Source organism: Microcebus murinus, chromosome 20, assembly GCF_040939455.1.
Source record: "Microcebus murinus isolate Inina chromosome 20, M.murinus_Inina_mat1.0, whole genome shotgun sequence".
Classification (NCBI taxonomy): domain Eukaryota; kingdom Metazoa; phylum Chordata; class Mammalia; order Primates; family Cheirogaleidae; genus Microcebus; species Microcebus murinus.
In genome coordinates, this window is record NC_134123.1 from 12023521 (window position 1) to 12049134 (window position 25614).

General features: G+C 40.6%; 1 long non-coding RNA gene across 3 annotated transcripts; it reads left to right on the plus strand.

Annotated features, from left to right (window-relative positions):
* The first annotated feature begins 22 nt into the window (after positions 1 to 22).
* Positions 23 to 25614, plus strand: LOC142862612 (uncharacterized). Of its 3 annotated transcripts, XR_012913682.1 has the most exons (5): positions 23 to 201; positions 427 to 561; positions 5334 to 5417; positions 7833 to 7920; positions 25256 to 25614. It is a non-coding gene; the product is annotated as an uncharacterized LOC142862612 (long non-coding RNA). The 3 variants fall into 3 exon arrangements; XR_012913680.1 differs by having other exon boundaries at positions 23 to 561; XR_012913681.1 differs by lacking the exon at positions 25256 to 25614 and adding an exon at positions 19724 to 19859 and having other exon boundaries at positions 23 to 561.

Below are 25614 nucleotides of genomic sequence, written 5' to 3' on the forward strand. Positions count from 1 at the left end.
ACTCACTCTGGCCTTCCACAGCAGAGCTCAACAGAGGGAGTTCCTCTACCGCCTTGGAAAGAATGTTCCATTGTGGCATCACGGTTACCATGACGTTACCAAGCAAATGTCTGGACATGGGGACTTAGGAGGAGCCAGGATGAAAAGCCTCCTTGTTACCTAACCTTGGCAGGGCTATTCTGGAAGCCAGTCTCTCCCCAGGTCTGGCTGAGCAGACATCCTTTTGCCAGATCACAAAGTCCTCTCTGGTTGCGGCCATGGTCTGTGGACCCCACTCAGCCCCCGCCCTGTGTCCACACGAGTTTGTCAGACGGGACTGGGGAGGCCCACAGCCAGGGTGGATTTGGGATTTCCAGTCCCTGCCAGCATCTTGCATTCCCAGTGCGGTTTCTTTGAGGCTCAGCCTGGTTTTCTTTTGCCCGGCAGCTGTGGGTCCAAGCTAAGCCGCCACTCTGCCTCTGCCAAACCGTAGGGCCAATGGGGTCTGCGCGCCGGCCACTGCGAGCAGCTCTGGTGTCAACACAAATGCCAGGACTGGAGAACAGTGTTGACAATGCTGTGGTAAGATGTCACTACGTGGAGCCACAGAGGGGGTGCTGGCAGGCTACTGGCTCAGGCGCTCAACAGATCCTTAGCAGATGGGGCATGCATGGCTGATGGGAGGCAGGGGGGCTGGACAGAAGTGAAGCTGGAGCCAGAAAGGAGCGGCTACCTCCTTCCCCCATGGTTCCCCTGATGTCCTCCGTGCCTGACCATCGCCCATCACCTTTGACCCGGTGCAGGGGTTGCCTTCTGCTGAAAACACAATGGGGATGATTTTTGGCAGTGGGAGACCTGGGAGTTGATCCTTAAATTTGCAGGTCTCATAGAGCCTTCTTTCACATGTGTTTTCTCACTCCCCCTAGCAGGATGAAGGAATTTCCTGAGCTTTCTAGATGAGAACATGGTGGCTCAGAGTGGGGAATGTCACTTCCCCAGAGTGACACACCTAGGAAGTGGCAGGGACAGAACTCCAAAACAGATCCTTCCAATGCCAGGGTGGGGAATCATCTCTGGGTCTGCATTTCTCAGCCCGGGCCACGTGCTGCCTTTAGAAGGGGCAGAAGGAGAAATAGGTTCTGGGCAAAGTCAGGCTTGCTCTTAAAAGTGGGGACGCTGAGGTTAGCACTGAAGACCCTAACCCTCTCCAGGTTCCTCTTCAAATCTCCCCATGAAAAGAAGCCACGTGCAGACCAGGAAGTATTCTGTCTCCTCTCAGGAATGATCCTGCATGCCCCACACATTGTTTTGTTTTGTTTTTTTTACCAGTGTAAAGATATAGTGTATGTCACAGCCTTCTTGCACATGGGAACACTAGCCAGCACTTTAGCACTGTGACTGAGAGCCACTTTAAACCATGAAATCAGCAACGAAAGTCCAAAAATGCAAACATCGTGGCACTAAATAGACTGGAAAGGAAACATGTTTATAGTATGAGAGCTGAAACATGAAGACAGAGCATCACCTTGTTCAACTTTGGCTGGGAACATGCACATCAAATGACTTGAGTTTTTTGTCACTCTGTGCTTGTCTGAAATTGACTGGCAAACCACTGAAGAGTACTGATGTGGGGATTTCAAATAACTTTTAGCAGTTAGGGAAATTCACAGATATGGAATCGGTGAATTATGTGAATCAACTGTATGTATGATTCTCTCTATTCCTAATAATACCTTTTGTCTTAAGGTTTATTTTATCTGGTATAAATATGACTATGCCTCTTTTTATTTGTTAATATTTCTTTTCTCATGCTTTAACTTTTGTAATTTCAAGCCTTCTGTATCCTTATGCTTCAGACATATCTCTAAACAGTACATAGCTGGATTTTTGAAAATCTAATCTGACTACTTCTGCCTTTTTAATTGATATATATACTCCTCTTATATTTATTGGGATTATTGATATATTTGAAATTTTTTTACCATCTTTTTAAAAAATTTTCATTTGTTCTACTTTTCTGTGCTTTCTCTCCTTTCTTGCTTTTTATTTTTGTTTTGTTTTTCCTATTACATATTTTCTTGCTACTGGTTTGGAACTTGTACACCCTATTTCTAGAGGATAGCATTGAAATTTCACCAGGCACATTTAACCTAATCACATGTGACATTAATTATTATCTTAACTTCTCCATGGTAATACTACAACCTTGGAATACTTGAAACTCTCCCTCATGATTTACTTGCCATTCTTGTTCCATATTTTAGCTCCATACATTATATTTTATTACCATCATTTTATTCAGATGATAATTGTTTAAATTTGAATATTTACCATATTATTTGCTCACTATTCCTTCTTGTATCTTGACTCCTGTATCTAGATTTTTTTTTTTATAAGGGATTTTTTTTTAAATTTCAGCATATTATAGGGGTACAAATGTTTAGGTTACGTGTGTTGCCTTTCTCCCCCTTACTCCTTGGAGTCGGAGCTTCAAGCGTGTCCATCCCCCAGATGGTGTGCATCGCACTCATTATGTATGTATATACCCATCCCCTCCTCCCCCTCCCACCTGCCCAGCACCTGATGACTATTCCTTCCACGTGAGCACCTAAGTGTTGATCAGTTAGTACCAACTTGATGGCGAGTACATGTGGTGCTTGTTTTTCCATTATTGTGATACTTCACTTCGAAAGATGGGCTCTAGCGCCACCCAGGGTAATAATATAAGAGGTGCTAGTTCACCATTCTTTTCTATGGTTGAGTAGTATTCCATGTTATACATATACCACATTTTTTTTGAGACAGAGTTTCACTTTGTTGCCCAGGCTAGTGAGTGCTGTGGCATCAGCCTAGCTCACAGCAACCTCAAACTCCTGGGCTCAAGCAATCCTGCTGCCTCAGCCTCCTGCGTAGCTGGGACTACAGGCATGCACCACCATGCCCAGCTAATTTTTTCTATATATATTAGTTGGCCAATTAATTTATTTCTATTTATAATAGAGACAGGGTCTCACTCTTGCTCATGCTGGTTTCGAACTCCTGACCTCGAGCAATCTGCCCGCCTCGGCCTCCCAGAGTGCTAGGATTACAGGCGTGAGCCACCGCACCCGGCCCATATACCACATTTTATTAATCCACTCATGTATTGATGGGCACTTGGGCTGTTTCCACATCTTTGCAATTGTGAATTGTGCTGCCAAAGACATTTGAGTACAGATGTCTTTATTGTAAAGTGTCTTTTTTTCCTTTGGGTAGATGCCTAGTAGTGGGATTGCTGGATCAAATGGTATTTCTATTTTTAGTTCTTTGCGATATCTCCAAATTACTTTCCACAGGGGTTGTACTAATTTTCAGTCCCACCAGCAGTGTAATTTTTGGGGACTTTTTGATAAAAGCCATTCTCACTGGAGTTAGGTGATATCTCATTGTGATTTTGATTTGCATTTCCATGATGATTAGAGATATTGAGTACTTTTTTATATGTTTGCTGGCCAGACAAGGTTGCCCACTATTTCCACTTCTATTAGAGAGCAATCAGACAAGAGTGGGGAATTAAGTGTGTCCAAATGGGTACAGAAGAGGTCAAACTCTCTTTGCTGACGATGTGATATTATACCTAGAAAATCCCAGGGATTCAACCAAGAGACTTCTGGAATTGATAAATGAATTCAGTAAAGTCTCAGGAAACAAAATCAATGCACAAAAATCAGTGGCATTCATATATGCCAATAACAGCCAAGCTGAAAATCAAATCAAAGATACACCACCTTTCACAATAGCATCAAAGAAAAATATTTAAGAATATATTTAGCTAAGGAGGTGAGAGATCTATATAGGGAGAACTATGAAACACTGAGAAAAGAAATTGTAGAAGATGTAAACAGATGGAAAACACTACCATGCTCATGGATTAGCAAGATCAATATTATTAAAATGTCCATACTACCTAAAGTGTTCTACAGAATTAATGCAATCCATGTCAAATTACCATCATCATTCTTTGCAGATCTAGAAAAAATAATTCTATGCTTTTTATGGAACCAGAAAAGACCTTGTATAGCCAAAGCAATCTTAAGCAAAAAGAACAAATTGGAAGTCATCAGTCCACTAGACTTCAATCTTTACTACAAGGCTATAGTAACCAAAACTGCATGTTATTGGCAAAGAACAGAGATATAGACCTTTGGAACAGGACTGAAAACCCAGATACAGTACAGGTTTCTTAATGGCATGTGTTATCAGTTTTTGCTAATCTGTAAATGTCTTTTTTATATCATTTTTCTTGAAAAATAGTTTTGGTGGCATACAATTCTAGATTGAGAGTTATTTTCTCTCAACTCTCTGAAACATTCTTTCCCTTTCTTCTGGATTCCATTGTTTTGAGATTTCTTTCCTTAATTTAATTGTTGTCCCCTTATAAATGATCTGTCCTTTTTCTCTGGTCCTAAGAACTTCTTTTGTTTTTGGTGCACTATGGTTTCACTATAAAGAGTTAACGCATGAATTTATTTTTATTTATTATGTTTAGGATATGTTATGCTTCCTAGTTTTGTGTATTTGTATTTTCTTACAGGTTCTGGTACAATATCAGACATTATCTTTTCAAATATTGCCTTTTCTTCAGGCTCTTTATGCTTTGAAGACTCCAAAGTATGAAGTATGTTAGACTTTGTCATTCTGTTTTTTTTTTTTTCCATTTTCAGTTGGCCAATTAACTTTTTTTTTTTTTTTTTTAGTAGAGATGGGGTCTCGCTCTTGCTCAGGCTGGTCTTGAACTTCTGAGCTCAAATGATCCACCCGCCTCAGCCTCCCAGAGAGCTAGGATTACAGGCGTGAGCCACCGCGCCCGGCTTGTCATTCTGTTCTTAATATAACTTATTAATGATTTCATATTTTTATCTTTTCAGCACTCTGCATTGCATTCTGGGTGATTCCTGTGAATATACCTTCCAGTTTATTAATTCTCTCTTCATCTATGTCTAATTTGCTGTTTAACCATTCTCTGAAAGTTTTTAAAGTTCAACAAAGAAGCATTTTTTATTTCTAGAAGATCTATTTTTCAATTCTCCCTGTTTGTTTCTAATTGTATCTTGTTGAGTGCTTATCTTTGTCATTGCATCCGTTATTTCTGCAACCATTTCATATATATATCTGTTCTATTTTTGGTATCCGACAGTTCTAAGATCTGCTATTTGAGGGGTGGAAGGATTCTAAATCTGTTGTTCGTTTTGTCTGCTAACTCTCACACAAAGTGGCTTCCCTTCCCTGTGTGCCTTAGTAATAATTGTGAGTTAGATTCTTGTTCCTAATGTATGGATACCCTAGGGATCTAAATTAGATACTCTTTCTTCCAGAGGGAATTTGAGCCTGCCTCTGCTGGCCACCAGAGGGAGCCACGAACCTGGAACTGAAGCTTGGCTTCTGACCCTCCCCCCTGGGTAAGTATTTTGACAGCTGTGCGGCTGAGGGAACCTTCCCTGAGGCAACCCTTCCTCTCCCAGCTGTTGGGAGCAGCTCTGACCTCAGCTCATCTTGCTTGGAATCTTTTTCCTGAAGCTGGTGGGAGCAAAGATAACTCGAAGGGAGTGTCCTCGGTGCTGTTTTGCAGTGAGTTGGCTTTCAAAGCAGAAAGAGACTGAGCATGTTAGAAGCTGGGCTGATGGATGCCCAGGAGAGAGAGATGCAATTTTCAGGGAGAGTCAGCATGCTTCCTGTTTGCACTTTTGGATGTTTGGCTGCTATTGTCAGGCTTTGTTCACTCAGCGTGCTGGCTGCTTCCTCAGTCTCATTATACTCTCAGATTCACCCAGCCTGGGGTAAGTGAATCACACCTGAGCCCCAGCCACTCTTTTTCCCCCCAAGTTGCAGTATTTACGCTTCTATTTTTTTGTCACTATCTTTACACTTTGCTGAACCTCTTTTAGCTTTGCCCTCATTTTTGTGAATCGGGTCTATGATGCCGCACAGCCTGGTATCCTCATGGGCCCAGCGGGGGACCTGTGACCCGAGCCAGGCCTGTCACACCCACTAGTCCCTGGAATTTGAATCTCCAGCCAAGGGACAGAAAGACCAAAACAGCTGGCGCCGCCACACCCGGCTAAGAGCAGGCTCTGCTGCCACATCAAGGGCCCTACCCTGTCCCATCCTCCCAGAGACCCCTCGATTCTGGAATCTACCTCAAATCCCAGCAGCAAACTTCTTCTCTGCATGCTAGTCACGGTTTCTGTTGCTTCTGACCAAAGAAAACCCATCTGGCCCGCTGGTCTCGTGCTCATGCTCAGAGTATCTTTCTGAGTATTTTAATTCCTTGTCTGATAAATGACTAGCGCCAATAAGGTCTCTTCAATAATAAGAACAGCAGCAGTTGCTGAAAACAGCGACCTGTTAGAGTGGACCTGGGTTTCATCTTGGCTGAGTTGTTTTTATAAAAACACATAGTGAAATATTTTGTATAGATGGAAGAATACATTTAATGTATGTACAGTCAAAACATAAACGTGAGACAACAGCAATCCCAGGAGACCACAGCCGGTCTGTGAACTAGCCCTGGAGAACATCCAAAGGCCCTTTTTGGCCTTTCCTTAATGACATTCCTTCTTTCTCTCCTGCAAAGGGAACCCCACAGGTTTTTTTTCACCCAGCCAAATACATCAAGATGCTTTGTTATAATTTAGTTGTTTGAATAAAATCAGTGATCTTAATAAAAAATAAATTCCCTGACATAGACAGTCCTGCACAGATGTTTTCTTTAATCCAGTTAATAAAAGCCTCACTCACTGTCAAGCCTCCAGCTTGGGCCAGAGCTTGAGCCACTGCCTCCTTCTCCATACTCAGGGTCAGATAGCACATTAATGGTGTTCCCAAGTGACGGGGACACCTTTAGAGCAAGTGGTCATTTGATCTCAGAATTGTCTGTTACTGTGACAAATTGGAAAATGTCCAATAGGTCATTGATTAAATAAATGATGGTACTATAAAAATACCATACAGTTGCTAAAAATGATATAATTCTCTCTATATATAGACATCGAAAAATGACCGGGGCAAAACAGAGTATATATGATCCCACATTTATAAAATAAACACTAATAACATCTTATTAGAGAAAACTGGATAGACCCCGGTTTTCTAAAAGTAGAACAAAAGGTTGGGATTATGTTTAACTTTCACTCTTAGTACTATTTGAACTACAGAGTTAAATCAATTTCATAACCAGAAAAAATAATAGTTTGAGAAAGTAATGGGACATTTTAAATGTATGTATTCTTTTCACTGCTTCTTTTTTTTTTTTTTTTTTTTTTTTTTTTTTTTTTTTTGAGACAGAGTCTCACTTTGTTGCCCTGGCTAGAGTGAGTGCCGTGGCGTCAGCCTAGCTCACAGCAACCTCAAACTCCTGGGCTCAAGCAATCCTGCTGCCTCAGCCTCCCGAGTAGCTGGGACTACAGGCATGCGCCACCATGCCCGGCTAATTTTTTCTATATGTATTAGTTGGCCAATTAATTTCTTTCTATTAGTAGTAGAGATGGGATCTCGCTCTTGTTCATGCTGGTTTCGAACTCCTGACCTCGAGCGATCTGCCTGCCTCGGCCTCCCAGAGTGTTCACTGCTTCTTTAAAGTGTAAACAAATCCTATGTGAATTATTACTTCTTTACTCAATATCTGCCTAGAAAACCAAGAAATAGTCCCAAAATAAAGAATTTTGGCAAAAACAAAAGAAAAAACTACTTTGGGGGGGAAAAAAGCACTGTTTCTAAAAGTTCATCAATATTGCCCAGCTGAAAATTATTTCAGAGCTTCTTAAAGATTTCAGTCCCCTAGCCAAGGTTCCTAATTGTTATTTTTTCCTCCATAGATCAAGAGATCCCTGATGTTATCTACAGAGCTTTGATGGTTTAGGTCTTGAAGATTCCTTTTCCAACTTAAAAGCAAGATGATCTAAGGTATGTTTCTCATTCACCAGTTACTTTATAAACAGCGCAAGGGAGAGAACTCAAATTATAGTATATAATCTATCAAATTCATCACCTGATTTCATTTACACATTCAATATTGTTGAGAGCAATTTCTACCAGAATGATGGATGGCACTTTGAGATTTACGTGTAAAAACACTAACTTTTTATCAAAACAAAGAATTCTTCAAAAGGTCCAAAATACTTTGAAGGAGATCTGTTCATTTAGTATTTACATAACAAAGCAGAAATTTTTCACAAATTTTTACGGACAAAATTCAAACTATAATAATGGTAAGCAAATAAGATATATTGTTTAGTAATACAGTTCTAATGAGAAGAATGAAATTTCTTTTGTGGGATCACATTTCATCTGGGGGGGTGCCCCTGAGCCCTCATAGCAGCCTCACCTTTCAGGGGAAGCTGAGCCAGCTCCCCAGGGGTAGGAGCCTCAGATGGGAGAAAAACAAACTGCTTTGGAAGATCGGAGGCTCCCTGGAGAGGGCTCCCCGCACCAGGGTCCAGGGCTCTGCTTTAGCCAACAAGGCAAAAGACACAATGCTGGGTGACCCACGCCCATCTGCTCCTCCTTTCTGTTTAAACCACACTGAGCTCTTGGCCTTACAAAAAAAAGGCAGCAGGCTGGATCTGTCCCACCAGCCGTAGTTTGCAAACCCCTGGTTTAAGATATACTGTGGAGATTATTGGAGGAGAAAGCATTTCCCAGCTATAACGTAGTCAACGTAAGAACGAGGTTCAATGTATCAGCAGTCCCCAAACTTTTTGGCACCAGGGACTGGTTTTATGGAAGACAATTTTTCCATGGACCAGGGGCTGGGGGGTGGTGGTTTTGGGATGATTCAAGTGCATTACATGTATGGTGCAGCCAGACCTCTCTGCTAATGATAATCTGTATTTACAACCTCTCCCCAGTGCTAACATCACCGCCTCAGCTCCACCCCATATCACCAGGCATTAGATTCCCTTAAGGAGTGCACAGCCTAGATCCCTCGCATGCGCAGTTTACAGTAGGGTTTGTGCTCCTTCGAGAATCTAAGGCCCCCACTGATCTGACAGGAGGCGGAGCTTAAGCGGTGATGCAAGTGATGGGGAGCAGCTGTAAACACCACTCACCCACCACTCACCTTCTGCTGTGTGCCTGGCTCCTAACAGTCCACACCTGGGGGTTGGGGATCACGACTATATGTGGCTACATGCTGGTGTTGCCTTGGTTTCCATTCATTTTATTTAAACCACTGGAGCCTGTAGAGAAGAAGAAATTGCAAACACTGTAATTGGCAGGCAAGTTAACAACTGTTGACTGCAACTGATTGAATGGCAGAAAAAATGCATACTTTGGAGTTAATACTTTACATACACAATTTGTTATTTTATTATTTTGTAACTTGGTATTTTCATTGATCTAAAATTCACATAACATAAGATTAACAATTTTAACCATTTTAAAGGGTACAGGTCAGTGGGTTTTTTTTTTTAGTATGTTCACAATGTTGTGCAACCATCACCACTATCTAATTCCAGAACATTTTCTTCACCTCGGACAGAAATCTTATACCCAATTCCTCCTTCTCCCCAGCCCCTGGCAATCACTAATCTTTATGGATTTCCCTCCTGTGGACATTCATATAAATGGAAATTTACAATATATGGGGGTTTGTGTCTGGCTGTTTTCATTTAGCATGATGATTTCAAAGTTCATCCATGTTGTAGCATGTATCAGTTCTTGCTTTATGTGGCTGAATAATGTTGCATTGTATAGCTATACCACACTTTGTTTATCCATTCATAAGTTTGATGGACATTTGGGTTGTTTCCATGTTTTGGCTGCTATAAATAATCCTGCTCTTTGTCTTTGTCCTATTTGGAGTTTGCTGAGCTTCTTGAATGTATAGATTATGTTTCTTAATCAAATTTGGGAAGTTTTTGACCATTATTTCTTCAAATATTTCTGCCCTAATCTCTTTCTTCTCTCCTCCTATTAGACATATGTTGATATGCTTAATGATGTCCCACAGGTCGCTTGGACTCTCTTCATTTATCTTCATTGTTTTTGCTTTCTGTTTCTCAGATTGAATAATCTCAATTGACCTACCTTTATGTTTGCAAATTCTTTTCCTGCCTATTCAAATTTGCTACTGAAATCCTCTAGTGAATTTTTCATTTCAGTTATTGTGCTTTTTAGCTCCAAAATTTCTATTTGGATCCTTTTTTTTTTTTTTGAGATGGAGTCTCACTCTGTTGCCCAGGCTAGAGTGCCGTGGCGTCAGCCTACCTCACAGTAACCTCAAACTCCTGGGCTCAAGCAATCCTTCTGCTTGAGTAGCTGGGACTACAGTCATGCACCACCATGCCCGACTAATATTTTTTTCTATATATTTTTTCTTTTTTTTTAGGTTTTGGGAGCATCAGTAGTTTCTGTATATTTTTAGTTGTCCGATTAATTTCTTTTCTACTTTTAGTAGAGATGGGGCCTTACTGTTACTCAGGCTGGTCTCGAACTCCTGACCTTGAGCGATCCTTCTGCCTTGGCCTCCCAGAGTGCTAGGATTATAGGCGTGAGCAATCATGCCTGGCCAGTGGTTCCTTTTTATAATTTCTATCTCTTTACTGATGTTCTCTATTTATTGATACATTGTTCCATGGTTTTCTTTTGTTTTTTTTTTTTTTTTTTTTTTTTTGAGACAGAGTCTCACTTTGTTGTCCAGGCTAGAGTGAGTGCCGTGGCGTCAGCCTAGCTCACAGCAACCTCAAACTCCTGGGCTTGAGTGATCCTTCTGCCTCAGCCTCCCGAGTAGCTGGGACTACAGGCATGCGCCACCATGCCCGGCTAATTTTATATATATATATCAGTTGGCCAATTAATTTCTTTCTATTTATAGTAGAGACGGGGTCTCGCTCTTGCTCAGGCTGGTTTTGAACTCCTGACCTTGAGCAATCCGCCCGCCTCGGCCTCCCAAGAGCTAGGATTACAGGCGTGAGCCACAGCGCCCGGCCGGTTTTCTTTTGTTTTGGGGGGATAGTTTTCTTTACCTTTTTGAACATATTTAAAATAGCTGATTAAAATCTTTGTCTAATAAGTTCAATGTTTGGCTTCCTCAGGGTCAGTTTCTTTTAGCTTTTTTCCCCCTTGTGTACACGACACTCTTGTTTCTTTGCATGCCTCATAATTTTTTGTTGAAAACTGCACATATTGAATGTTATAATGTGGCAACTCTAGAAATCAAATTCTCCCCTCTTCATGGGGTTTGTTGATGTTTTATGTCATAGTTGTTATTTGTTTAGTGATATTTCTGAATTAATTTTGTAAAGTCTGTATATATATATTTTTTATGTGTGACCACTAACATGTTTGTTCTAAGAGATTAGTTGTCTACTAGTGATTGGAAAGAGATTTTTCTTAAATGTCAGGAATAAAAAAAAATCTCCTAGTCTTTATGGATGTCCTCTCTGTATGTGTTGAGGCCCACCTTTGGTACTGAGCCAGGCAGTTTACAACTCTGCTTTAGCCTTCTCTTCCTGCTTTGAGGGCCCGAAGGTCGGCCAGAGGTGAGAGCTTAGGACTTTCTCAGGTCTCAGGTAGTGTTTCTGTACACCAATAATGAACTAGCTGAAAAAGAAATCAAGAAAGCCATCCCATTTACAATAGCTACAATAAATATATAAATTAAATACATAAAAATAAATTTAACTAAGGACGTAAAAGATCTCTATAGGGAAAACTACGAAATACTGATGAAAGAAATTGAAGAGGACACAAACAAATGGAAAGATATTCCATTCTCATGGATCAGAAGAATTAATATTTTTAGAATGATCATATTACCCAAAGCAATCTAAAGATTCAGTGCAGTCCCTAGCAAAATACTGATGTCATTTTTCATAGAAACAGAAAAAGCAATCCTAAAATTCATCTGGAACTACAAAAAGCCCTGAATAGCCAAAGCAATACTAAGCAAATAAATAAATAAAAGTTTGAGGAATCATACTACCTGACTTCCAAATATACTACAAAGTTATAATAATCAAAATAGCATGGCATTGGCATAAAAATAGTCATAAAAACCAATGGAATAGAATAGAGAGCCCGGGAATAAATCTACATATTTAAAGTCAATTGATCTTCAACAAAGGTGGCAAGAACACACAATGGGAAAAGAATTGTATTTTCAATAAATGGTGTTAGGAAAATTGAATATATGCATGCAGAAGAATAAAATTGGACCCTTATCTCACACCACATAAAAAAATCACTCAAGATGAATTAAAGACTTAAACATAAGACCTGAAACTGTAAAACTACTAGAAAAAAAATAAGGAAAAAGCTTCTTGACATTAAACTGGGCAATCATTTTTTGGATATGACCCCAAAACCGCAGACAACAAAAGCAAATGTATACAAATGGGATTGCATCAAACTAAAACCTTTTACACCATAGAGAAAACAATCAACAGAGTGAAGAGACAATCTATGAAATGGGAGAAAATATTGCAAACCATTCATCTGATAAGGGGTTAATATCCAAAATATATAAGAAACTTAATAGCAAGAGAACAAATAACCCAATTTAAAAATGGGCAAAGGGGCCAGGTAGGATGGCTTATGCCTGTAATCCTAATGCTCTGAGAGGCCAAGATGGGAGGATCACTTGAGTTAGGAGTTCGAGACCAGCCTGAGCAAGAGTAAGACCCCATCTCTAGAAAAAATAGAACAATTAGCCAGGTATGGTAGTGCATACTGTAGTCCTAGCTACTCAGGAGGCTGAAGCAAGAGGACTGCAAGAGCCCAGGTGTTTGAGGTTGCAGTGAGTTACGATGATAGCACTACACTCTAGCCCAGGTGACAAAGTAAGACCTTGTCTCAAAAGAAAAGGGGGGGGGGGAGCGCAAAGTATCTGAAATAGACATTTCTCAAAAGAAGACATACAAATAGCCCACAGGTATATGGAAAAAATGTTCAATATCACTAATCATCAGAGAAATGCAAATCAAAACTATAATATCACTTCTCAATTGTTAGAATGGCTATTCACAAAAAGACAAAAGGTAACAAGTGTTGGCAAGGATATGGAGAAAAGGGGAACTCTTGTACACTGTTGGTGGAAATGGGTAAATAGGCATTATGGAAAAGAGCATGGAAGTTCCTTAAAAAATTAAAAATAGAACTGCCATATGATCTAGCAATTCCAAAGTAAACGAAACCAGCAAATCAAAGAGATATCTGCATCCCATGTTCATTGCAGCATTATTTATAACAGCCAAGATATGGAATCAACCTAAGTGTCCATCAATGGATGAATGGGTAAAGAAAACTTGGTGTATATACACAATAGAATACTATTCAGTCTTAAAAAAGAAGAAAATTCTGTCATTTCCAACAATATGGACGAACCCACAGGATATTATGCTAAATGAAATAAATCAGGCACAGGAAGACATATACTGCATGATCTCACTTATAGGAGGAATCTTAAAAAATCGAGCTCATAGAAGCAGAGAATAGAATGGTGGTTGGGAGTGTGGGTATGGAGAAATGTTGCTCAAAAGGTATAAAGTTTAATGTAGGCGAGACGAATAATTGAAAAATTGTATGGCATGGCGGCTGTAGTTCATAATGCTTTCTTGAAAATTACTAAGAGAGCATATCTTAAATGTTCTCATCACATACAACAAAGGGATAACTATGTAAGATCATGGATATGTTAATTCACTTGATTGTGGTGATAATGTCACAACATATATATATTAAAACTTATGCACTCTAAATATGTACACCTTTTATTTGTTAATTATACCTCAATAAAGTTGGGAAAAATAAAATAAAATAAGATGATGGGAGAAAAGAAGACTAATAAATTCCTCTAAAATTTCAAAAAAAAAAAAAAAAAAAAGGAAAGGAAGAAATGAACATCACAGGAAAAGGTAGAGTGTGGCCCAGCTGGGTGGTTTTTCCCCTTCTCCCTTTCCAGGGTCCTCACTACCACAACGCTGGTGCTTTTTCACTTTTGCTACAAGTTACCTATATCCATGAACAATATGCACATCTTGTGTGCTTTTAAAATGGTCTCACACTGTACTTTCCATTCTGCTGCTTGCTCGTTTACTCGGCATTCTTTGAAGATCTAGTCCATTCATTCTGATCGCTGCTGCCAAGTATTCTATGAATACACCTCAATTTATTTATTGATTCCCCTGCTGATAGACATTTGGATTGTTACCAATTCTTAAAATATGAACAAATTATCCTGCAGTAAATGTTTTTGTGCAGGTCTCCATATGCAAGTATATAGGATTTTCTTTGTGTCTCATTGAACTAGCCCATGCCACCATTGCTACACTGCGCTGAGTGAACGCTACAGAGCGTTTTCCTGGGAGGAACTTCTCCTTCACATAGATCAACTTGCTGGTCATTATATTTCTCAATGTCAATTTCCCTGGAGGGAATGGTAAATGTGTCTAAACATGTTCTGTTTGGGCTTGGGCATCCCCGATAGCAAGAATCTGATCTAGCAACAAACCCCCTTGTGCTCTCTGCCCAGTGCCCAGATCTGCCTGGGACCCCCTTGCTGTCCAGGGATGTTTGGAGTTTCCATGAGTTCGAGGCACATGGCATTCAGGCACAGGCTGGTGCTTTACAAAGGACAAAACGTGCCCTTTTTCCAAGGATCCCCTTGCCAATGAAGGTGTTTGGTGGCTTTAAGGTCTGCTTTTCTACTAAAAATGTCTAAGTCAAGTCTACGTAGGAACAAATTCTGCATTGAGAAGACTCTTCATTCAAATTATAGAATAGGATGCAAGTCCATGCCTGGACCTCCAAAAAGCCAGCTGTTGTTGAAGAGGAAAGCAAGCTACAAAACAGGATATAGAGTATGAGCTCATTTCTGGTTTTTAAAAAAGTACATTATAAACAGTTACACATAAAAAGTCTCCGACAGGCTACTTCCACACCTCTGAGCAGTGGGTTAAGCATGTAGGGGTGGTGGGGAGAAGACAGAGATCTCTTACTCTTGACTTCACTTGATTTTGTACTTTTTCTTTAATAAACATGTGTTCCTTTTGTATAGTAAGGAACATTTACAGAATGCAGGCTATAGTCCTCGTGGCCTTTCTGTGGAACTCAAAGCAGCACGGTGTATTTTAAGAACATTCTATTATAAATCATTAGTAACAAAGATTATTGTGTTTCAAACAATAGATGATATCTTTAACATTTATCAGCCAATAAGTACTTACTGAATACAAGTTAGAATGAGAAGCTCTTTTTTTGGAACGAAGTGTGGTGTGTCTAAACCCACCAATTAACTAGGCAAAGGAAGGGCTTTCTGTGCTCCTCGCTGTCAAATAAAGCAATGTAAGAAACCGGAGACCCATCGGTCAGACTGGCTAAGATTTTCTGCCTCCTTGCAGAGATAGACCTCCCCAAGTAATCATGTCACCTTCTTGAGACAGGCAAGAGGGGCAAGAATTCAGGCAACAAATAAAGTAACCCTCCCTTATTTGCAGTGTCAGTTACCTACAGGCAACCATGGTCCAAACAAATCAAATAGAAAATTCTAGAAATGAGCCATTCATAAGGCTGGACACTGTGGCTCACGCCTGTAATCCTAGCTAGCACTGTGAAAGGCCGAGGTGGGCGGATTGTTTGAGCTCAGGAGTTCGAGACCAGCCTGAGCAAGAGCGAGACACCATCTCTCCTAAAAAATAGAAACAAATTAATTGGCCACCTAAAAAATATATAGAAAAAAACTAGCCGGGCATGGTGGCGCATGCCTGCAGTCCCAGCTACTCGAGAGGCTGAGGCAGGAGGATTGCTTGAGCCCAGGAGTTTGAGGTTACTGTGAGCTAGGCTGACGCCACGGCACTCACTCTAGCCTGGGCAACAAAGTGAGACTCTCTCTCTCAAAAAAAAAAATACAATTCATAAGTTTTAAATGGTGCATCGTTCTGAATAGTGTAGTGAAACCTCGCCCTGTCCTGCTCTGTCCTTTCTTCATTACAAGAAGGAGGAGGAGGGGTCCAGGACAGTAAAATATCTTGACAGAGAGAGAGAGAGAAAGAGACCGCAGTCACATAACTTTTATTACCGTACATTGTTATAATTGTTCTATTTTATTATTTGTTATTGTTGTTAATCTTTTATGTATGTACAGGGAAAAACAGTATATTTGGAGTTTGGGGCTATCCACAGTGCCAGGCATCCACTGGGGACCTTGGGACATATCCCCAATGGAGGTGGGGACAGCTGCACTCAACTGACAGTTGCAAGACATGGGCGAAAGCAGGAAGTGTTTCAGTTCTCAGCGTGCACTTGAGGCCCCTCCCAGTGCAGTCTAATATCCCAGCCTCCTCCTCTGCCACCCCCACGACATCCTGTGGGTCCTGCCCCCAACTGGTCTCTCAGCCTCCCCCAAACCACCCTCCACCTCACCACATGTCTGACTCTGTGCCTCAGTCTCTCCTCCTGCCCATAGGCAAGAAGCCCCCAGCACTCAGCCTGGCCACCAGCTCCTGCCACCCTGTCTAGAGTTACCCAGTCACTCCCACCTAAGCCGCTCGTCACTCCACATCCCACCATGTCAGCAGGGCCCCAGACGCGAGCTCACGTGCCCCCTTCCTGGACATTCCCCTACCCTGTCCCTACGCCTGTATGTGTGTGTGTGTGTGTGTGTGTGTGTTTTAAAATCTAGTGCTTAAGACTCAAATTCCACCTTCACCACTTAAAAACAGCTACCATGAATAATAATTAACAGGCAAGACAGATTATTATACTAATAACTCATTTAATTTTCACAACAAGCCTGAGCGGTGGGTACCATTATTATTGCCATTTTGCAGATAAGGAAACTGAGGCTCAAAAACGTTAAGACTCAGGCTCTGAACGCGGGTCTCTGTCACTCCAAGGCCTGGACTCTTATCCACTGAGCCACATCGGGATTGTCTGTGGACGTGTGTGTCCTTTGCACTGAAGCAGGAGATGGCTGAGCGGCGGGGCTGTGTGTCTGACTTGCCTTTATATTCCCAGGGTCGATGAGCCCAGGGCCTGGCGCAGAGGCGCAAGGATGGAGGGAGAGAGGGAGAGCAAGAGGAGGAGAATCTTTTCCAGATTAAGGAAGGTGTAGTCGGGCCTGGCATTCCTGGGCATCCACTTTTTTGTTCAACAAATGGTTTTTGTTATTTATTTTTGAGACAGGGTCTTGCTCTGTTGTTGGTCAGGTGAGAGCGCGGTGGCGCCATCATAGCTCATCGCAACCTCCAACTCTTGGCCTCAAACGATCCTCCCACCTCAGCCTCCCAATGTGCTGGGATTACAGGCATGAGCCACCGCGCCCCACAATAAATATTTATTGGGCAACTACTAGGTGCCAGGCATGGCTCTAGATCTGTGAACCAAACAAAGTTCTTGCCTGAGGGAGCTTACTTTCTAATAGTGAAGACAGTTTAAACACACACCTATACAATATGATGTCCATGATAGGTGCTAGGAAAAAAAGTAAAAACCAGACGAGGGATGGGTATGTGTGCTATTTTGGAGAGAGTGGTTGGGAAGAGGCGTGGAGAACATACTGGAATGGCTATAGTGAGACTCCCGTCCTGTAGCATCTGCGGGAACCCAAGGGAGACAGTGGAGTCTCAGGCCTGGGAGGCGAAAGTGGGTTTCAGTGAGAAACAGTCAGATTCGACATATATTTTGAAAGTGAAATTGGACAAGAACCCAAAGATGAACTTGAGGCACTGGCATCTGGTTCTTCACCAAAATACACTCATAGGAGAAAAAAATAAAAGCCAGTTTCACTTAATAATGTCTTTGATGGAACCATTACATTTATTAATTCTGTGAAATCATCTTGACTTTTGAGTACACGATTATTTAAAATGTTTCGTGTGATGAAACGGGAGGCATTTCAAGGTTTATCGCGAGGAAAAGTGTGATCAGGTTACCAGACACACCAGCCCCCTTATTTCGGAGCATCATTTTTACTTGAAAGAAAACTGACACACAGACCGTGGGTGCTCAGTCTTGGGTATCTGGTGGACATTTTCTTGAAAACAAATGAAGCGAGCCTGTCGCTTCGAGAAAAACCACTGAAATATTCATTGGGAATGATAAAACTTGAGCTTTCCAATGAAAATTTGGGCAACTTGTATCCACCCCTGTAAGCTTGGCAACTTTCCAGTACTTAACATACTTTTCTGATGAGACTAGTGGTGACATTAACACACTTGATTTTTAAATTTTGTGTAAGGGGAGCCTTTGGGAAATCTGCATAACTCGATGAACCAATATTTTCCAAATGACCAAAGTTCAGTGTTAAAAGATCATGTGTGAATAAAGATCCATTCAAAGAGAAAAGCAACCCCATGGATTTTAATACGAGAGTACAAAAAAATTAATTGATGTGGCTTCAGAGTCCACATGCAGCTAACCTGTAAGATAAACTAGCAATTGTCAGGTTTTGGTATAGCATCAAACAAACAGGGATGCTTTTTGCTACTATGAATATGATAATCTACAATTATCTAAAAATAATCATTAAAATATCCTACCTTTTTCAACTGCATGAGGCCAAACTTTCTTCATATATATATATATATATAAAATGTTAGTCTAATAAGCCTGTCATAACAAAGTACCACAAGACTGGGTGGCTTAAGGAGCAGAAATGTATTGTCTTACAATTCCAGAGGCTAGAAGTCCAAGATCAAGGTATGTGCAGGGCTGGTTTCTCTGAGACCTCTCTCCTTGGCTTGTGCCTGTGGTCTTCTTCTGGTGTCTTTTTTTTTTTTTTTTTTTTTTTGAGAGAGAGAGTCTCACTTTGTTGCCCAGGCTAGAGTGAGTGCCGTGGCTTCAGCCTAGCTCACAGCAACCTCAAACTCCTGGGCTCAAGCAATCCTGCTGCCTCAGCCTCCTGAGTAGCTGGGACTACAGGCATGCGCCACCATGCCCGGCTAATTTTTTTTTTATATATATATATATATATATATATTAGTTGGCCAATTAATTTCTTTCTATTTATAGTAGAGACAGGGTCCCGCTCTTGCTCAGGCTGGTTTCGAATTCCTGACCTCGAGCAATCCGCCCGCCTCGGCCTCCCAGAGTGCTAGGATTACAGGCGTGAGCCACCACGCCCAGCCTTCTTCTGGTGTCTTTACGTATTCTTCCCTCTGTGCCTGTGTCCAAATATCCTCCTTTTACCAGGACACCAGTCATGGTGGATTAGGGTGAACCCTAATATTCTCATTCTAACTTAATTCCATCTTTAAAGACCCAATCTCCAGATATAGTCACATTCTGAGGTACTGGGCGTTAGAACTTCAATATATGAATTTGGTTGGCGAGGGGTGGACACAATGTAGCCCATAACAATATACTTCAACTAAATAACATTTCAAGAGATTAAATACAGAAGCAGATAGGAGAATTCAGCTGTTTTCTAAATAAGCCATGTATTTAAAAGATGTATAAAAATGTAAAATAAAGCCAATCTTCTCTCCCCAATTTTTTTTGTTCTGGAAAAAAACAGTTATTTTCCACAAAAATATGTTGTGTTAATATCTAATTGGTTTGTTATTTATAAAAGAATTAATAATAGCTTTTAAACTCGGTTGTAATGTCTAATAGGTAACATTTTTGGTAACTATAATTTACATTTTTTAAAAGCCCTTAATAATTTTTATAGAGTAAAGGGGTCCTGAGACCAAAAAGTTTGAGAACCATTAGTTTACGATGATGATAATCTGTGTTTAGATTTTTTTTTTTTTTTTTTTTGAGACAGAATCTCGCTTTGTTGCCCAGGCTAGAGTGAGTGCCCTGGTGTCAGCCTAGTTCACAGCAACCTCAGTCTTCTGGGCTCAAGCAATCCTCCTGCCTCAGCCTCCTGAGTAGCTGGGACTACAGGCATGCGCCACCATGCCCAGGTAATTTTTTCTATATATATTAGTTGTCCAATTAATTTCTTTCTATTTATAGTAGAGACGGGGTCTCGCTCTTGCTCAGGCTGGTTTCAAACTCCTGACCTCGAGCAATCCGCCCGCCTAGGCCTCCTAGAGTGCTAGGATTACAGGCATGAGCCACCACGCCCGGCCTAGATATTTTATCTAAGTAGCCTACTAGGAAACTGACCTCAGGGCATTTGCACTTGTTCTCTTTGGGTGACCCAGTCCAGTACTGGGATAAAGTGGTACTTGAGGGGGCCTTACCCATCTCCTCCCCTTCCTGATATGAGCAATTGTTTTATCAAAGACATCACAGGTTCAACCTCCACCCTCTTTCTACCCTGATTACTACCTCGAATCATCTCCTATACAGAAAATCTGGAGTGCCATCATTCAGGTCTGAGTTTAAATGTCACTTCCTTGGAAAGACTGCCTGAACCCCCCTCCAACACCCCACTCCATAGACCAGAAATAGGCCTCATGGCACCCTGCGTTCTTCCCTTACAGCCCCTAACACCAGGGGGTTGTAGAGTTCCTTCTGACAATGTTGGTTTCGGGTCAGCCTCCCCCATTTAAAGTAGGTCCATGAAGCTACTTTCCATGTCTGTCTTGTTCACTGCTGTATCCTCAGTTTCTAGAACATTTGTTCAAAGAATGAATGAATGAAGATGGGCATTCAACTGCTTGTGGACCAGCTGAAGCTATCGGGTAGGGTGAGGGGCCCTGAGGCTATGCCCACTGGCAGCCAGCACGGGAGTGTGGCTGGTACGTTGCCCAATTTATGAGGATGCTTAACATTCTCAACCACATCAAACTTCATTATAGAATCTATTTTCCAGAGCACTTATGAAGCAAAATATTGCTGTGTTGAGGAAGATGCAGGTGTGCCCGGGATCATTGTAATCTCCACTCCACCGCTTGCTCCCTGCCCCTGCTTTTTTGGCCCTGACAGCTGAGCCCACTAAAAATAGGCCACCTTCCTCCTGGGACCTCCTTTTGCTCCCTCCTCTCCAGGGAGAAGGCAGGATGTAAATAAAGATTTTTTGTCTTGTGTGGATTTGGAAAATGTGCAAGTTAGAAAGGCCCTGTGTGCATTTCATGACAGATCCAGAAAATAAGTTTTCATGATGAGGAAAGAAGAAAATGATTGTCAAAATACGACTTCATAAGGCATAGTCCCCGGGGAACTATTTTGGCAGTGAAGATAATTAAGCTTAGATTTTAAAGGTCAGTTGTGACCAGCTCATGAGGCAAATGGCAACAGTAACATCATTCTAGTCCTCTGTATCTATGGCAACTGGATCTCTGAGCTGTGATTAAACATGAAACTAGAACTACTGCATAAGTCCCAGCACCAGCTGCAAATAAACATGAGAACAAAGTAACCAGATTTTATACATCCTTTTGGAATATTCCAGTCATTTACTGGGAAATAGAACCTGCTGTTAAACCTGTTTGCTAATGAGGCCGGATCACCGGGGCCTTGTGTAAGGCGAGGATTACTGATCCCTAATCAATTACTCCTCATTCATGTATTGGTCATACGTGGAAGAGCAAAGGTAGCAAAGAAAGGTGATAACTTGGGCATTGGAGCTATCTTTTTAAAAGTTTTTTTTTTTTTCTAATCACAAAAATAATGACTAAAAACGAAATCAACACAAATTTGTTATAGAAAATTCCTAAAATTCAGACAAATATCAAGGAAAAAGAAAAAGTACCCCAAATCCCAACTGGGATACTTCTTTCTTATCTTTTTTTCTGTATATGTATTTATTTCATAAAATTAGAATTAAGCATTGGTTGAATTGCTGTCCTGCTTGAAAGGTTGGAAATTCATAGACGTTCATGGTGGGTGGAGAAAGATTTTTCACACAGAGTTTAGGATAGAAAGAAGTACAAAATGTATTTGTTTTCTGAGAGAGAGCGAGAAAGAGAGAGAGAGAAAGTGGACACAGCACACAGAGAAGGAAAGAAGTGCCAAGCAGCTGAGGGAAAGTTGCTTGGTGCTTTTAAAGGGTAAAAATAGCTCTTTTTTTCCTTTGTTTCAGTAGGCTAATAACAGAAGTGGCGGTGGAATGCTACAAGTGCTATTTATTTTCTTTTCTCTGTAAGGCCAGCTTATGAAAGATCTTTGAAATCTTTTTTTTTTTTGGATGCCACCTCTTTTGGAAAATTTAAAAATTTTTTATTATGCTTTATTTTAATAGATTTAGAGGGTCTTTGAAATCTGATCTTGGAAAAAACTGAAACAGAGAGTTCATACCCTTAAGTTTAAGGCTCTTCAAGGCTGAGAAAAATGAAACTCTTAGAGATAACTATTAATAGGCCACAGGTATTTTAATTAAAACAAAACAAAGGGGGATAGTCGTGTTGTGAATTTTCTCTTTAAAGGGGCAATTATGTGTTGTCAGTTTATTTCTCTTATTTTCTGTTTGATAGTTTATTTTTTTTCTGTTTGATAGGTTATGAATAAGGCCACCTTTCACTGCTTCTTTTTCCCATTCACAGTATTTTTCATATTATTCTTCAAAAGTACAACTTTTAACAGTGGCATAAAATTCTGCCATATGAGCCTACTATAAATTATTTTTACACTTTATCTCATTTAATTCTAACTGTAATATTAGTCATTTTCACAGCCTCTTAGCGTGTTTTATATAGTGATCTAGCCCCTCATTTTAGGAGGTGGGGCTCTTGCCATCTGTTGCCCGGATGTCATCTTACTTCAGAGCCTCAGCGGAAGCTGAAATGAGAGTCCCATTTTAGCATCCTGGGACATACGTAATGATGAACAGCAGAAAGTAACTAAGATCAATAAAAACAACAGCGATGGTAGAATTTCTTCCACTTATTTCAGACTTTGTTGGACTAGGTAGAGGAAAAAATTAAGCATATTAAGGATAAGGAGAATATATTAATAATTACTAAATGTTCTGAACTCAATCCTCTGAAAAGAGTAACTTCTTTTCAATTAAATGGAAAAAGTTATAACGGTGTCCATCAATGGATGAATGGGTAAATAAAATGTGGCATATATCTACAATGCAACAATATTATTTGGCATTCAAAAAGAAGGAAATCGGCCGGGCACGGTGGCTCACGCCTGTAATCCTAGCTCTCTGGGAGGCTGAGGCGGGCGGATTGCTCGAGGTCAGGAGTTCAAAACCAGCCTGAGCAAGAGCGAGACCCCGTCTCTACTATAAAATAGAAAGAAATTAATTGGCCAACTAATATATATACAAAAAATTAGCCGGGCATGGTGGCGAATGCCTGTAGTCCCAGCTACTCGGGAGGCTGAGGCAGGAGGATCGCTTGAGCCAGGAGTTTGAGGTTGCTATGAGCTAGGCTGATGCCATGGCACTCACTCTAGCCTGGGCAACAAAGCGACACTCTGTCTCAAAAAAAAAAGAAGGAAATCTTTTTTTTTTTTTTTTTTTAAAGAAGGAAATCTTGTCATATGGATGAACCTGGAGGACAATTATGCTAAGTAAATTAAGCTAATCACAGAAGGACAAACACTACATGATTCCACTGACATGATATATCTAACATAGTCAAACTCATAGAAACAAAGAATAAAATAGTGGTTTCCAGAGGTTGAGGGAGGAGGGAATGGGGAATTGCTAATCAGCTGGTATAAAATTTCAGTTATGCAAGATGAATAATTATAGAGATCTGCTATGTAACAGTATGCCTATAAATAACAATACTGTGTTGTACACTTAAAAATCTGGTAAGAAGGTAGATCTCCCATGTTTTTACCACAATACAATAAAATAAAAATAAAAGGAAAATCCATTGTACATAACAAATTAGAAATTATACAAATTATACTCTCTGATCATAATACAATAAATCAGAAATTAGAAGCAGAAAGTCAGCCATTTGAGAATTTCAAGACTTCCTAGCAAACTACTCTTAGGCAAAAATAAATTTATAGAATATTTGGGAAATAATGCTAATGAAAAGATTACATATCAAAATTCATGGGTAGGCCGGGCACAGTGGCTCACGCCTGAAATCCTAGCACTCTGGGAGGCTGAGGCGGGAGGATCACTTGAGGTCAGGAATTCAAGACCAGCCTGAGCAAGAGTGAGACCCCAACTCTACTCAAAATAGAAAAATTGGCTAGGCATCATAGAGCAAACCTGTAGTCCCAGCTACTCTGGAGGCTGAGGCAGGAGGCTTGCTTGAGCCCAGGTGTTTGAGGTTGCTGTGAGCTAGGCTGATGCCACAGCACTCTACTCAGGGTGACAGAGTGAAACTCTGTCTCAAAACAAAACAATACTAAAGTAAACTCATGGATGGAGTTAAAGCTGTACTCAGAGGAAAATGCCTAGTGAAAACATTCCTGCTGAATACTAAAGAAAAACAAAATACAGTAGTCAACCGAGTTTTTCCAAGAAGCAGGGATTCAGACATCGTTTTCCCTTTGGGAGCTCCCTGAGCCCATTTTTTTAAATTCCCCAAACACTCTTTGCTATGTAAAATCCTTAAAGATGCAAAACAATAAATACCGCAACTCCAAGATTTATTCAGAGCTCAGTGAGTTAGACATTAGGGGTTTGGTTGTTTTTTTTTTTAAAAAAAAGCAGATATACTGAGATATAAGTCACATACCATACGATTCACCCACTCGAGGTGCAAAAATGAGTGGTTTTTACACTCTAATTACCATAATCAATTTTGGAACATTTTTATTACCATTGTAAAAACCCATACTCATTAGCAGCCACTCACCATTTCTCTCCAACCCCAACCCCCTGGCAGCCACTAATCTGCTTTCTGTCCCTATGGATTTGTCTGTTTTGGACATTTAGTATAAAAGGGATCATATGAGGAGAGGAGGAATGGAGAACGACTGCTTTAGGAGAGATGAAAAAGTTCTGGAACTACAGAGTGGTGATGGTTGCTCAACATTGTAACATTGTATATTTAACGCCACTGAGTTGTACATACTTTAAAATGTTCAATTGTATGTTGTATTTCATAAATTGTAAAATCCAAACTCAGGGAAGCCAGTATTTGTGAAGTCATTAGACAGGACCATAACTAATTTAAGAATGAGTCATGAATATTTATGTGGATTATTTTTTGTCACATTGTTTTAAGAGAAACAACATTGGCAGCGACATAATTACCCAAAACAATTAAGCTTATTTAACTCAAACAAGAAGATTAGGCATTTTGTTCCTTCCACAGCAAGGTATAATAATTTTAACAAAACAAATATGTAGAGTTTTACAATGTTTTAGCTATAAATGTGGAGTGTGGTGTGGTGGCATTTGAATACGTTATCTGAGTGAATATGAATGGCTTGGAATGTCAGGTTACAAGGTTGGCTTTGCCTTGCTCTTTCTGTTTATTTGCAGACTGGGAAAGAAAGATCCAGCTTCGTCAAGCCCCTAAAAATGTCTCAGTTCAGCCATCAAACTGCATTCAAAGAACAAGTGATTGCTTGAGCAGCTGCCTGGGAATCTCTTCCTTCACCTGCCAACCACGGCCACCTGTGGCCAGTGGGAGGCCAGGTCACCTCCCCCCACCCCAGGCTCACATGCCCTGAGGGTAGTAACTAACTCAAAGAAATGACATCAAATTCTAGAGCAAATTCAAGACATCTCCAATGGTTGGGCTAAAGGTCCTTTTGTTTCCATGTGAGGGAACATCAGAGTCAGCTTCAGAATAGTGTGGGACTTTAAAAAATAAAACTACTGAGGAAGACTACGACCAA